A 15,000-nucleotide genomic window follows, 5' to 3' on the forward strand; every position below is an offset into this window, starting at 1 on the left:
TCTCACTGACTGTCTGACTGACTGATTAACTGACTGACTGACTGACTGTCTGACTGACTATCTGACTGACTGACTGTCTGACTGATTAACTGACTGACTGACTGACTGTCTGACTGATTAACTGATTGATTGATTGACTGCCTGACTGACTGTCTGACTGACTGATTAACTCACTGACTGACTGATTAACTCACTGACTGCCTGACTGACTGACTGTCTGACTGACTGATTAACTGACTGACTGACTGTCTGACTGTCTCACTGCCTGACTGATTAACTGATTAACTGACTGACTGACTGACTGACTGTCTCACTGTCTGACTGATTAACTGATTGATTAACTGACTGACTCACTGATTTACTGACTAGCTGACTGACTGGCTGGCTCGCTGACTGTGTACTGCTCAGCTTGACATTGTCTATTCACGACTCTACCCTACTCTACTCTACACAATTCCACACCACCGATCCACTCTCACTACAATCCAATTTACCTCCCTTGAAACACAAGCACTCAGCCCTACCACAACAAACTGTGTTTGTGGACACACTGAACTTGTTGGTGCAGATGAAGAGAGACAGAGAGAGAGGGAGGGAGAGAGGGAGGGAGGCAGTAGAGAGGGAGGGGGAGAGGGAGGAGAGAGGGAGGGAGGGAGGAGAGAGGGAGGGAGGGAGGAGAGAGGGAGGGAAGGAGAGAGGGAAGGAGAGAGGGAGGGAGAGAGGGAGTAGAGAGGGAGGGGGAGAGGGAGGAGAGAGGGAGGGAGGGAGGAGAGAGGGAGGGAGGGAGGAGAGAGGGAGGGAAGGAGAGAGGGAAGGAGAGAGGGAGGGAGAGAGGGAGTAGAGAGGGACGGAGAGAGATAGGGAAGGAGAGAGGGAGGGAGGGAGAGAGGGAGGGAGAGAGAGAGGAGAGAGGGAGGGAGGGAGAGAGGGAGGGGAGAGGGAGGGAGAGAGGGAGGGAGCGAGGGAGAGAGAGGGAGGGGGAGAGGGAGGAGAGAGGGAGGAAGAGAGGGAGGAAGAGAGGGAGGAAAGAGGGAGGGAGAGAGAGAGGGAGGGAGAGAGGGAAGGAGAGAGGGAGTAGAGATTGAATAGATAACCTAGATGGAGAAAGTGAAGAGGGGGACATGTACAGAGGATAAGTCATGTGATGCATCATGAGTTTGTGCCCCCCCCCCCAACACACACACACACACACACACACACACACACACACACACACACACACACACACACACACACACACACACACACACACACACACACACACACACACACACACACACACACACACACACACACACACACACACACATAGCACAAAGCTAACAAAGAGAACTCAAGAAAACTGCAGAGAAAGCATATATTCACTGGCATACAGTTCACATCGCTTGGCTTTCGTCTTAACATCCACCATTGACTCCAACAATAAAACTACATGTCCCTACATGTCCAAGATAATGCCAGTGTTCCAAACCAATCAGATTTCAGTGGTTATTTTTAATTCGCTAAAACGCTTGAGCCATGAATCTTATCCAATTATATTTGTCCCAGCTGGCCAGGCGGTCGGGAATAGAGGGTCACTGTCTGGCTGTGGTGTGACAACAATACAGTCACAGCTACAGTAGATGAGAGAGAGACAGACAGAGAGAGAGACAGAGAGACAGAGAGACAGAGACAGAGAGAGAGAGACACACAGAGAGAGAGAGAAAGATAGATAGATAGATAGATAGATAGATAGATAGATAGATAGATAGATAGAGAGAGAGAGAGAGAGAGAGAGAGAGAGAGAGATTATATATTCACTTTATATATTATCTACCTCACTTGCTGTGGCAAAGTTAACACATGTTTCATGCCAATAAAGCCCCTTGAATTGAGAGAGAGAGAGAACTACAGGACAAAATACAAACCCTCCAACTCAAAAAGGCCTGTGGATGGTATCCTCAATGAAAGGATAAAATAAACAGACCACAAATTACATTTGGCTATACTTAAACTCTTTAAGATCATCCTCAGCTCTGGCATTTCCCCCAATATTTGGAACAAAGGACCACATGAATCCACAAAAGTGGAGATAAATTTGACTCATACATTTCCTCAATGAAAACAACGTACTGAGTAAATGTCAAATTGGCTTTTTACCAAATTACCGTAGGACAGACCACGTATTCACCCTGCACACCCTAATTGAAAAACAAACAAACCAAAACAAAGGCAAAGTCTTCTCATGCTTTGTTGATTTCAAAAAAGCTTTTGACTCAATGTGCAGTGAGGATCTGCAATACAAACTGATGGAAAGTGGTGTTGGGGGTAAAACATATGACATTATAAAATCCATGTACACAAACAACAAGTGTGCGGTTAAAATTGGCAAAAAACATTTCTTTCCACAGGGCCGTGGGGTGAGACAGGGATGCAGCTTAAGCCCCATCCTCTTCAACATGTACGTCAACGAATTGGCGAGGGCACGAGAAAAGTCTGCAGCACCCGGCCTCCCCCTGCTAGAATCTGAAGTCAAATGTCCGCTGTTTGCTGATGATCTGGTGCTTCAGTCCCCAACCAAGGAGGGCCTGCAGCAGCACCTAGATCTTCTGCACAGATTCTGTCAGACCTGGGCCCTGACAGACCTGGGCCCTGACAGTAAATCTCAGTAAGACAAAAATAATGGTGTTCCAAAAAAGGTCCAGTTGCCAGGACCACAAATACAAATTCCATCTAGAAACCACAGGTAACTTCCACAAAGCTGTGAATGAGCTGAGAGACCAGGCAAGATGGGCCTTCTATGCCATCAAAAGGAACATACAATTTGACATACCAATTAGGATCTGGGTAAAAATAATTGAATCAGTTATAGAACTCATTGCCCTTTATGGTTGTGAGGTCTGGGGTCCGCTCACCAACCAATAATTCACAAAATGGGACAAACACCAAACTGAGACTCTGCATGCAGAATTCTGCAAAAATATCCTCCGTGTACAACGCAAAACACCAAATTAGTGCACGCAGAGCAGAATTAAGCCGATATCCACTAATGATCAATATCCAGAAAACAATGTTCCATTCTATAACCACCTAAAAGGAAGTGATTCCCAAACCTTCCATAACAAAGCCATCACCTACAGAGAGATTAACCTGTAGAGAGTCCCCTAAGCAAGCTGGTCCTGGGGCTCTGTTCACAAAAAGACCCCACAGAGCCCCAGGACAGCAACACAATTAGACCCAACCAAATCATGAGAAAATGACTTGACACATTGGAAATAATTAACTACCTGACCACTGTGACTGACCCAAACGTAAGGAAAGCTTTGACTATGTACAGACTCATTGAGGATAGCCTTGCTATTGAGAAAGGCCGCCGTAGGCAGACATGGCTCTCAAGAGAAGACAGGTTAGGAGCACACTGGCCACAAAATAAGGTGGAAACTGAGCTGCACTTCCTAACCTCCTGCCAAATGCATGACCATACTAGAGACACATATTTCCCTCAGATTAAACAGACCCACAAAGAATTAGAAAACAAATCCAATTTTGATAAACTCCCATATCTACCATTGTAAATACAACCCATATTTATGTCTATTTATTTTCCCTTTTGTACATCAACTATTTGCACTTAAAAAAAAAAAATTTTTCGAAGTGTGATGTTTACCGGTAATAGTATTGTTTATTTCACTTTTGTTTACTATTTACTTCACTTGCTTCGGCAATGTAACATAACATACATTCCCCATAGCAATAAAGCCCTTAAATTTAAAATGAAATTGAATTGAGAGAGAGTTAGAAAGAGAGAGAGGGGGGAGAGAAAGGGGGAGACAGAGAGAGAAAGCCCTAACACAAATATATTTGGAGAGGAGGGGAGGAAAGGATAGCAGTAGAGAAGAGGAGAGAACAGGAGAGGAGAGGAGATGAGAGGGAGGAGATGAGAGGAGAGGAGAGGAGAGGAGAGGAGAGGAGATGAGAGGTGAGGAGAGGAGAGGACAGGAGAGGAGAGAAGAGAAAAGGGGAGGAGAGGCGAGGAGAGGAGAGGAGAGAATAGGAGAAGAGAGGAGAGAAGAGGAGATGAGAGGAGATGAGAGGTGAGGAGAGGAGAGGACAGGAGAGGAGAGAAGAGAAGAGGAGAGGAGAGGAAAAGATAGCAGTAGAGAAGAGGAGAGAATATGAGAGGAGAGGAGAGGTGAGGAGAGGAATGGTAGGAGAGGAGAGGAGAGGAAAGGAGAGGAGAGGAGAGGAGAGGAGAGGAGAGGAGAGAAGAGGAGAGGAGAGAAGAGGAGAGGAGAGGGAAGGAGAGAAGAGGAAGGAGAGGAGAGGAGAGGAGAGGAGAGGAGAGGAGAGGAGAGGAGAGGAATGGTAGAGGAGAGGAGAGGAGAGGAGAGGAATGGTAGGAGAGGAGAGGAGAGGAGAGGAGAGGAGAGGAGAGGAGAGGAGAGGAGAGGAGAGGAGAGGAGAGGAGAGGAGAGGAGAGGAGAGAGAAGGAGAGGAATGGTAGGAGAGGAGAGGAGAGTAGAGGAGAGGAGAGGAGAGGAGAGGGAAGGAGAGAAGAGGAGAGAAGAGAGGGAGAGGAGAGAGAGGAAGGAGAGAATGGTAGGAGAGGAGAGGAGAGGAGAGGAGGGGAATGAGAGAAGAGGAGAGGAATGGTAGGAGAGGAGAGAGAGGGAGAGGAGAGGGAAAGAGGAGAGAAGAGGAGAGGAGAGGGAAGGAGAGGAATGGTAGGAGAGGAGAGGAGAGGAGAGGAGAGGAGAGGAGAGGAGAGGAGAGAAGAGGAGAGGAGAGGGAAGGAGAGGAATGGTAGGAGAGGAGAGGAGAGGAGGAGAGGAGAGGAGAGGAGAGGAGAGGAGAGGAGAGGAGAGGAGAGGAGAGGAGAGGAGAGGAGAGGAGAGGAGAGGAGAGGAGAGGAGAGGAGAGAAGAGGAGAGGAGTGGATAGCCATATTGAGACACATGAGTGAAGAACAGAATAACATACCAGAACAGAGTCCTTCAGTGCAGGCCGTGTGAACTAAACCAAAAGCACGTCTCAGCCTAGTGCTAGTGCCTGAGTGTATTTGTGTTGGTACATGTTTGTGTGAGACAGAGGCCGGGGGCACGGGTGTGTGGCAAGGATTCCCCCGGCTCTTCATCAGCACAGAGGAGCATTGCTTTACAAACAAAGGTGTGTGACTGTGTTGGCTGAGTTTGCTGTAAACAAGAAGTGTGGGTCATGCACAATTTAAAAGTTCCTCTCGGGCAAAGGTCATGTTTTGGACGGATGCGTCAAAATTGAGCTTCTTTAAAAGCATTTCTTAAACAGAGAAGAATATGGATAAGAGCATGATGATGGGCTGACGATAGGGCAGCATGACGATAGGGCAGCATGACGATAGGGCAGCATGACGATAGGGCAGCATGACGATAGGACAGCATGATGATGGGCTGACGATAGGGCAGCATGACGATGGGCTGACGATAGGGCAGCATGACGATAGGGCAGCATGACGATAGGGCAGCATGATGATGGGCTGACGATAGGGCAGCATGACGATAGGGCAGCATGATGATAGGGCAGCATGACGATAGGGCAGCATGATGATGGGCTGACGATTGGGCAGCATGACGATAGGACAGCATGATGATGGGCTGACGATAGGGCAGCATGACGATGGGCTGACGATAGGGCAGCATGATGATAGGGCAGCATGACGATAGGGCAGCATGATGATGGGCTGACGATAGGGCAGCATGACGATAGGGCAGCATGATGATAGGGCAGCATGACCATAGGGCAGCATGATGATAGGGCAGCATGACGATAGGGCAGCATGACGATAGGGCAGCATGATGATGGGCTGACGATAGGGCAGCATGACCATAGGGCAGCATGATGATAGGGCAGCATGACCATAGGGCAGCATGATGATAGGGCAGCATGACAATAGGGCAGCATGATGATGGGACAGCATAACGATAGGGCAGCATGACCATAGGGCAGCATGACGATAGGACAGCATGACGATAGGGCAGCATGACAATAGGGCAGCATGACGATAGGGCAGCATGACGATAGGGCAGCATGACGATAGGGCAGCATGACCATAGGGCAGCATGACAATAGGGCAGAATGACGATAGGGCAGCATGACGATAGGGCAGCATGACAATAGGGCAGCATGACCATAGGGCAGCATGACGATAGGGCAGCATGACGATAGGGCAGCATGACCATAGGGCAGCATGACGATAGGGCAGCATGACGATAGGGCAGCATGGCGATAGGGCAGCATGACAATAGGGCAGCATGACGATAGGGCAGCATGACAATAGGGCAGCATGACCATAGGGCAGCATGACGATAGGGCAGCATGACGATAGGGCAGCATGACAATAGGGCAGCATGACCATAGGGCAGCATGACGATAGGGCAGCATGACGATAGGGCAGCATGACGATAGGGCAGCATGACAATAGGGCAGCATGACCATTGGTGCAGCATGACAATAGGGCAGCATGACGATAGGGCAGCATGACGATAGGGCAGCATGACGATAGGGCAGCATGACGATAGGGCAGCATGATGATAGGGCAGCATTCCCCTCTCTCTCTATGTCTCCTCCCTCTCTCTCTCCCCTCTCCACCTTTCTCTCTCTCTCTCTCTCTCTCTCTCTCTCTCTCTCTCTCTCTCTCTCTCTCTCTCTCTCTCTCTCTCTCTCTCTCTCAACCTCTCCCCCTCTCTCTCTCTCTATGTCTCCTCCCTCTCTCTCGCTCTCTCTCTCTCCCCTCCCCCCTCTCTCTCTATGTCTCCTCTCTGAATGTAGTTGAACAGCTGTTCAGGGGGACAGGGGGCTTAAAGAAGGGTGCCTATTTAATCTCTCCAATATTCCAAACAAATCCTCCCTGTCATGACCTCTCCTTGCCCCCCACAGCATGCGTCCATAATGGCACCCTATTCAATTGAAAGGGCTCTGGACAAAAGCAATTTGTACCCACGTTCAGCTGGCCATCACAACAGCCATCAATACATCCACCACTACAGCCACCACCACAGCCACCACTACAGCCACCAATACATCCACCACTACAGCCACCACCACTGCAGCCACCACCACTACAGCCACCACCACTACAGCCAGCACCACTACAGCCACCACCACTACATCCACCACTACATCCACCACTACATCCACCACTACAGCCACCACCACTACATCCACCACCACAGCCACCACCACTACAGCCACCACTACATCCACCACTACAGCCACCACCACTGCAGCCACCACCACTACAGCCACCACCACTACAGCCTCCACCACTATATCCACCCACACTACAGCCACCACTACATTCACCACTACAGCCTCCACCACTACAACCACCACCACTACAGCCACCACCACTACATCCACCACTACAGCCTCCACCACTACAGCCACCACCACTACAGCCTCCACCACTACAGCCTCCACCACTACAGCCTCCACCACTACAGCCTCCACCACTACAGCCAGCACCACTACAGCCTCCACCACTACAGCCACCACCACTACATCCACCACTACATCCACCCACACTACAGCCATCACAACAGCCACAACTACAGCCTCCACCACTACAGCCACCACCACTACATCCACCACTACATCCACCCACACTACAGCCACCACTACATCCACCAATACAGCCTCCACCACTACAGCCACCACCACTACATCCACCACTACATCCACCCACACTACAGCCACCACTACATCCACCACTACAGCCTCCACCACTACAGCCTCCACCACTACAGCCACCACCACTACATCCACCACTACATCCACCCACACTACAGCCACCACTACATCCACCAATACAGCCTCCACCACTACATCCACCACCACTACATCCACCACTACAGCCACCACCACTACAGCCTCCACCACTACAGCCTCCACCACTACAGCCACCACCACTACATCCACCACTACAGCCACCACTACATCCACAACTACAGCCACCACTACATCCACAACTACAGCCACCACCACTACAGCCACCACTACATCCACAACTACAGCCACCACCACTACAGCCACCACTACATCCACCACTACATCCACCACCTCTACAGCCACCACTCCACCACCACTCATCCACCACTACATCCACCACCACAACATCCACCACTACATCCACCACCACTACATCCACCACTAAAGCCACCACTAAAGCCACCACTACATCCACCACTACATCCACCACTACATCCACCACTACATCCACCACCTCCACCACTACATCCACCACTACAGCCTCCACCACTACATCCACCACTACAGCCTCCACCACTACATCCACCACTATATCCACCACTACAGCCTCCACCACTACAGCCTCCACCACTACAGCCACCACTACATCCACCACTACATCCACCACTACAGCCTCCACCACTACATCCACCACTATATCCACCACTACAGCCACCACCACTACAGCCACCACCACTACATCCACCACTACATCCACCACTACAGCCTCCACCACTACAGCCTCCACCACTACAGCCACCACTACAGACACCACCACTACAGCCTCCACCACTACAGCCTCCACCACTACAGCCTCCACCACTACATCCACCACTACAGCCACCACCACTACAGCCTCCACCACTACATCCACCACTACAGCCACCACCACTACAGCCTCCACCACTACAGCCTCCACCACTACAGCCACCACCACTGCAGCCACCACCACTACATCCACCACTACAGCCACCACTACATTCACCACTACAGCCACCACCACTACAGCCTCCACCACTACAGCCACCACCACAGCCACCACCACTACAGCCACCACTACATCCACCACTACAGACTCCACCACTACATCCACAACTACAGCCACCACCACTACAGCCTCCACCACTACATCCACCACTACAGCCACCACCACTACATCCACCACTACAGCCTCCACCACTACATCCACCACTACAGCCTCCACCACTACATCCACCACTACATTCACCACTACAGCCACCACCACTACAGCCACCACTACATCCACCACTACAGCCACCACCACTACAGCCACCACTACATCCACCACTACAGACTCCACCACTACATCCACAACTACAGCCACCACCACTACAGCCTCCACCACTACAGCCACCACCACTACAGCCACCACCACTACAGCCAGCACCACTGCAGCCAGCACCACTACAGCCACCACTACAGCCACCACTACAGCCTCCACCACTACATCCAACACCACTACAGCCTCCACCACTACAGCCACCACTACAGCCACCACTACATCCACCACCACTACATCCAACACCACTACAGCCACCACCACTACATCCACCACTACATCCACCACTACAGCCACCACCACTACAGCCACCACCACTACATCCACCACTACAGCCACCACTACAGCCACCACCACTACAGCCACCACTACATCCACCACTACATCCACCACTACAGCCACCACTACATCCACCACTACAGCCACCACTACAGCCACCACTACAGCGTCCACCACTACATCCACCACTACAGCCACCACTACATCCACCACTACAGCCTCCACCACTACAGCCACCACTACAGCCACCACTACATCCACCACTACAGCCTCCACCACTACAGCCTCCACCACTACATCCACCACTACATCCACCACTACAGCCTCCACCACTACAGCCACCACTACATCCACCACTACATCCACCACTACATCCACCACTACAGCCACCACTACATCCACCACTACATCCACCACTACATCCACCACTACAGCCTCCACCACTACATCCACCACTACATCCACCACTACAGCCACCACCACTACAGCCAGCACCACTACAGCCACCACCACTCCACCACTCATCCACCACTACAGCCACCACTACATCCACCACTACATCCACCACTACATCCACCACCACTACAGCCACCACTACATCCACCACTACAGCCACCACTACATCCACCACTACATCCACCACTACATCCACCACTACATCCACCACTACATCCACCACTACAGCCTCCACCACTACATCCACCACTACAGCCACCACTACAGCCACCACCACTACATCCACCACTACAGCCAGCACCACTACAGCCACCACCACTACAGCCACCACTACATCCACCACTACAGCCACCACTACATCCACCACTACAGCCACCACTACATCCACCACTACAGCCACCACCACTAAAGCCTCCAACACTACAGCCACCACTACAGCCACCACCACTACAGCCACCACCACTAAAGCCACCAACACTACATCCACCACTACAGCCACCACCACTACATCCACCACTACAGCCACCACCACTAAAGCCACCAACACTACAGCCACCACTACAGCCACCACCACTACATCCACCACTACAGCCAGCACCACTACAGCCACCACCACTACAGCCACCACTACATCCACCACTACAGCCACCACTACATCCACCACTACATCCACCACTACATCCACCACTACAGCCACCAACACTACAGCCACCACCACAGCCTCCACCTCAGTATAGCATTGTGGAGAGAGAGAGGTGGGAGGAAGAGAGGGGAGAGGGAGAGAGAGGGAGAGAAAGAGAGAAGTAAAGATAGAGGCTAGTTAATATCCCTGACCATAGAGAGAGGAATGATGAAGAATCAGATAGACAGTGTAGTAACAGTGAAGAAACCCTCCCCAACAGCTAAGACTTTAATGAACCCAGCCAGGAGAATGATGAAGAATCAGACTGTAATGAACCCAGCCAGGAGGATGATGAAGAATCAGACTTTAATGAACCCAGCCAGGAGGATGATGAAGAATCAGACTTTAATGAACCCAGCCAGGAGAATGATGAAGAATCAGACTTTAATGAACCCAGCCAGGAGGATAATGAAGAATCAGACTTTAATGAACCCAGCCAGGAGGATGATGAAGAATCAGACTTTAATGAACCCAGCCAGGAGAATGATGAAGAATCAGACTTTAATGAACCCAGCCAGGAGGATAATGAAGAATCAGACTTTAATGAACCCAGCCAGGCCATAGATTGTGTCCTTTCCAAATAACACTGTATTCCATGCACAACTTCTGACCAGAGACCCTGTGTGGGTTCTACTATTCATTCTGACCAGAGACCCTGTTCCGGGTTCTACTATTCATTCTGACCAGAGACCCTGTTCCGGGTTCTACTATTCTAATGGCAGCTAGAAAAGCGACTGTGATTCACTCACTCTGGAGGTTCGCCAGAGTGTGTGTGTGTGTGTGTGTGTGTTGTGTGTATGTGTGTTTGTGTGTGTGTGTGTGTGTGTGTGTGTGTGTGTGTGTGTGTGTGTGTGTGTGTGTGTGTGTGTGTGTGTGTGTGTGTGTGTGTGTGTGTGTGTGTGTGTGTGTGTGTGTGTGTGTGTGTGTGTGTGTGTGTGTAGCCTGAGAAGCTGATAAACCCCTCCCCCACTTCGGACTGGGGGAGAGGGCTAGAAAGAGAGGGTGCAACAGAGAGAGACAGAGAGAGAGAGAGACAGAGAGACAGCAAGAGAGAGAGAGAGAGAGAGAGACAGAGACAGAGAGACAGCGTGAGAGAGAGACAGTGAGAGAGAGAGAGAGAGAGAGAGAGAGAGAGAGAGAGAGAGAGAGAGAGAGAGAGAGAGAGAGAGAGAGAGAGAGAGAGAGAGAGAGAGAGAGAGAGAGAGAGACAGTGAGAGAACCTGGAGAAGGATCCCCTAAGCAAGCTGGTCCTGGGGCTCTGTTCACAAACCCAAACACACCCTACAGAGCCCCAGGACAGCAGCACAATTAGACCCAACCAAATCATGAGAAAACAAAAAGATAATTACTTGACACATTGGAAAGAATTAACATAAAAACAGAGCAAACTAGAATGCTATTTGGCCCCAAACAGAGAGTACACAGCGGCAGAATACCTGACCACTGTGACTGATCCAAAATTAAGGAAAGCTTTGACTATGTACAGACTTAGTGAGCATAGCCTTGCTATTGAGAAAGGCCGCCGTAGGCAGACATGGCTCTCAAGAGAAGACAGGCTATGTGCTCACTACCCACAAAATGAGGTGGAAACTGAGCTGCACTTCCTAACCTCCTGCCCAATGTATGACCATATTAGAGAGACATATTTCCCTCAGATTACACAGATCCACAAAGAATTCGAAAACAAATCCAATTTTGAAAAACTCCCATATCTACTGGGTGAAATTCCACAGTATGACATCACAGCAGCAATATTTGTGACCTGTTGCCACGAGAAAAGGGCAACCAGTGAAGAACAAACTCCATTGTAAATACAACCCATATTTATGCTTATTTATTTTATATTGTGTCCTTTAACCATTTGTACATTGTTAAAACACTGTATATATATATATATATGACATTTGTAATGTCTTTATTGTTTTGACACTTCTGTATGTGTAAAGTTTACTGTTAATTTGTATTGTTTATTTCACTTTATATATTCACTTTATATATTATCTACCTCACTTGCTTTGGCAATGTTAACACATGTTTCGCATGCCAATAAAGCCCTTGAATTGAATTGAATTGAGAGAGAGACGAAGAGACAGAGAGAGTGAGAGACAGAGAGACAGAGAGAGAGATGAAGAGACAGAGAGAGACAGAGAGACAGAGAGAGAGAAAGAGACAGAGAGAGAGAGATGAAGAGACAGAGAGAGAGACGAAGAGACAGAGAAAGAGAGACGAAGAGACAGAGAGAGAGAGACGAAGAGACAGAGAGAGAGAGACACGAAGAGACAGAGAGAGAGAGAGAGAGACAGTGAGAGAGAGAGAGACAGAGAGACAGAGATGAAGAGACAGAGAGAGAGAGATACAGCGAGAGAGACAGAGACAGGGGGAGATAGAGAGAGAGAGGAGAGAGAGAGAGACAGAGACAGGGGGAGATAGAGAGAGAGAGAGGAGAGAGAGAGAGACAGAGAGGGGGAAAGAGATAAGAGGGAGAGGGAGAGAGAGATACAGAGGGGAGAGAGAGACAGAGAGGGAGAGGGAAAGAGATAGAGGGAGAGACAGAGGGGAGAGAGAGACAGAGGGCAGAGGGAGAGACAGAGGGGAGAGAGCAGTAGCTGTTCTCCCTACTTCCTCTTTCACACCACGTGCTTCTTATCTCTGGCCAGTGTGTGTGTGTGTGTGTGTGTGTGTGTGTGTGTGTGTGTGTGTGTGTGTGTGTGTGTGTGTGTGTGTGTGTGTGTGTGTGTGTGTGTGTGTGTGTGTGTGTGTGTGTGTGGTGAGAGTTACTGCCAACACCCTAACCCTACACCGTAGTGAAAAACCTGTTAGCTAACTTTACATCTACAATGGACATCTTGTTTTAAAGTTGGACTTCTTTGTGCGGGTCACTCTCAAAAGAGAGAGAGTGTGTGTGTGTTTGTGTGTGTGTGTGTTTTGTGTGTGTGTGTGTTTCCTCCCAGTAGTCCAGTTGTGTGAGGTTTAAAGGGCCAAGCAGCTCTGTGTGTGTAGCATGTCTCCTAAGCAGCTCTGTGTGTGTATCATGTCTCCTAAGCAGCTCTGTGTGTGTATCGTGTCTCCTAAGCAGCTCTGTGTGTGTATCGTGTCTCCTAAGCAGCTCTGTGTGTGTATCATGTCTCCTAAGCAGCTCTGTGTGTGTATTGTGTCTCCTAAGCAGCTCTGTGTGTGTATCGTGTCTCCTAAGCAGCTCTGTGTGTGTATCACGTCTCCTAAGCAGCTCTGTGTGTGTATCATGTCTCCTAAGCAGCTCTGTGTGTGTATCTCCTATCTGTGTGTGTATCTCTCTAAGCAGCTCTGTGTGTGTATCACGTCTCCTAAGCAGCTCTGTGTGTGTATCATGTCTCCTAAGCAGCTCTGTGTGTGTATCGTGTCTCCTAATCAGCTCTGTGTGTGTATCATGTCTCCTAAGCAGCTCTGTGTGTGTATCGTGTCTCCTAATCAGCTCTGTGTGTGTATCGTGTCTCCTAAGCAGCTCTGTGTGTGTATCGTGTCTCCTAAGCAGCTCTGTGTGTGTATCATGTCTCCTAAGCAGCTCTGTGTGTGTATCATGTCTCCTAAGCAGCTCTGTGTGTGTATCGTGTCTCCTAAGCAGCTCTGTGTGTGTATCGTGTCTCCTAATCAGCTCTGTGTGTGTATCTTGTCTCCTAAATCGTTCAGAATGTAAACAGAGACACAGCTGATCAGCTTTAATCTCATTATCATCACCTTCAATGTTGTTAAGGGGGGAAATACTAGGGTCAGAATCTGGCAACCCAGCCCATGTTAAAGGGGAAATACTAGGGTCAGAATCTGTCAACCCAGCCTCAGTTAGGATCTGGCAACCCAGACCATGTTAAAGGGGAAGACTCAGTTAGGATCTGGTAACCCAGTTAGGATCTGGCAACCCAGACCATGTTAAAGGGGAAGACTCAGTTAGGATCTGGTAACCCAGCCTCAGTTAGGATCTGGCAACCCAGACCATGTTAAAGGGGAAGACTCAGTTAGGATCTGGTAACCCAGCCAATGCTAAAGGGAGAATACTCAGTTAGGGTCTGGTAACCCAGCCCATGATACAGGGAGAAGACTTAATTAGGGTCTGGCAACCCAGCCCATTTTAAAGGGGAAGACTCATTTAGGGTCTGGCAACCCAGCCCATTTTAAAGGGGAAGACTCATTTAGGATCTGGTAACCCAGCCCATGTTAAAGGGGCATTACTAGGTCAGGGTCTGGTAACCCAGCCCATGTTAAAGGGGAAAACTCAGTTAGGGTCTGGCAACCCAGCCCATGTTAAAGGGAGACTAGCCTCGCACATGAGTATCTAGCCTAGCAGCTAGCTGGCACACAGAAAGGGAACTGAAACTAGGCTCCAGTTTCACCAGAACAAATGAAAAATATGACTAAGGAATCCAGAGATTACAAAACCTGCCGATGGCTGACAGGCCAGGACGTATCTGCTTCTGTCTCTGGTGGGGAGAAACCCATACACTGGGGTTAGGATCAGGTTAGGGTCAGGATAGGGTCGGGATAGGGTTAGT

General features: G+C 49.6%; 1 pseudogene; it reads right to left on the reverse strand.

Annotated features, from left to right (window-relative positions):
* LOC124032398 overlaps positions 1–15,000 on the reverse strand; it is a 170,936-nt pseudogene that overhangs the window by 77,933 nt on the left and 78,003 nt on the right.

Source organism: Oncorhynchus gorbuscha, linkage group LG03 (assembly GCF_021184085.1).
Source record: "Oncorhynchus gorbuscha isolate QuinsamMale2020 ecotype Even-year linkage group LG03, OgorEven_v1.0, whole genome shotgun sequence".
NCBI classification, from domain to species: Eukaryota; Metazoa; Chordata; class Actinopteri; order Salmoniformes; family Salmonidae; genus Oncorhynchus; species Oncorhynchus gorbuscha.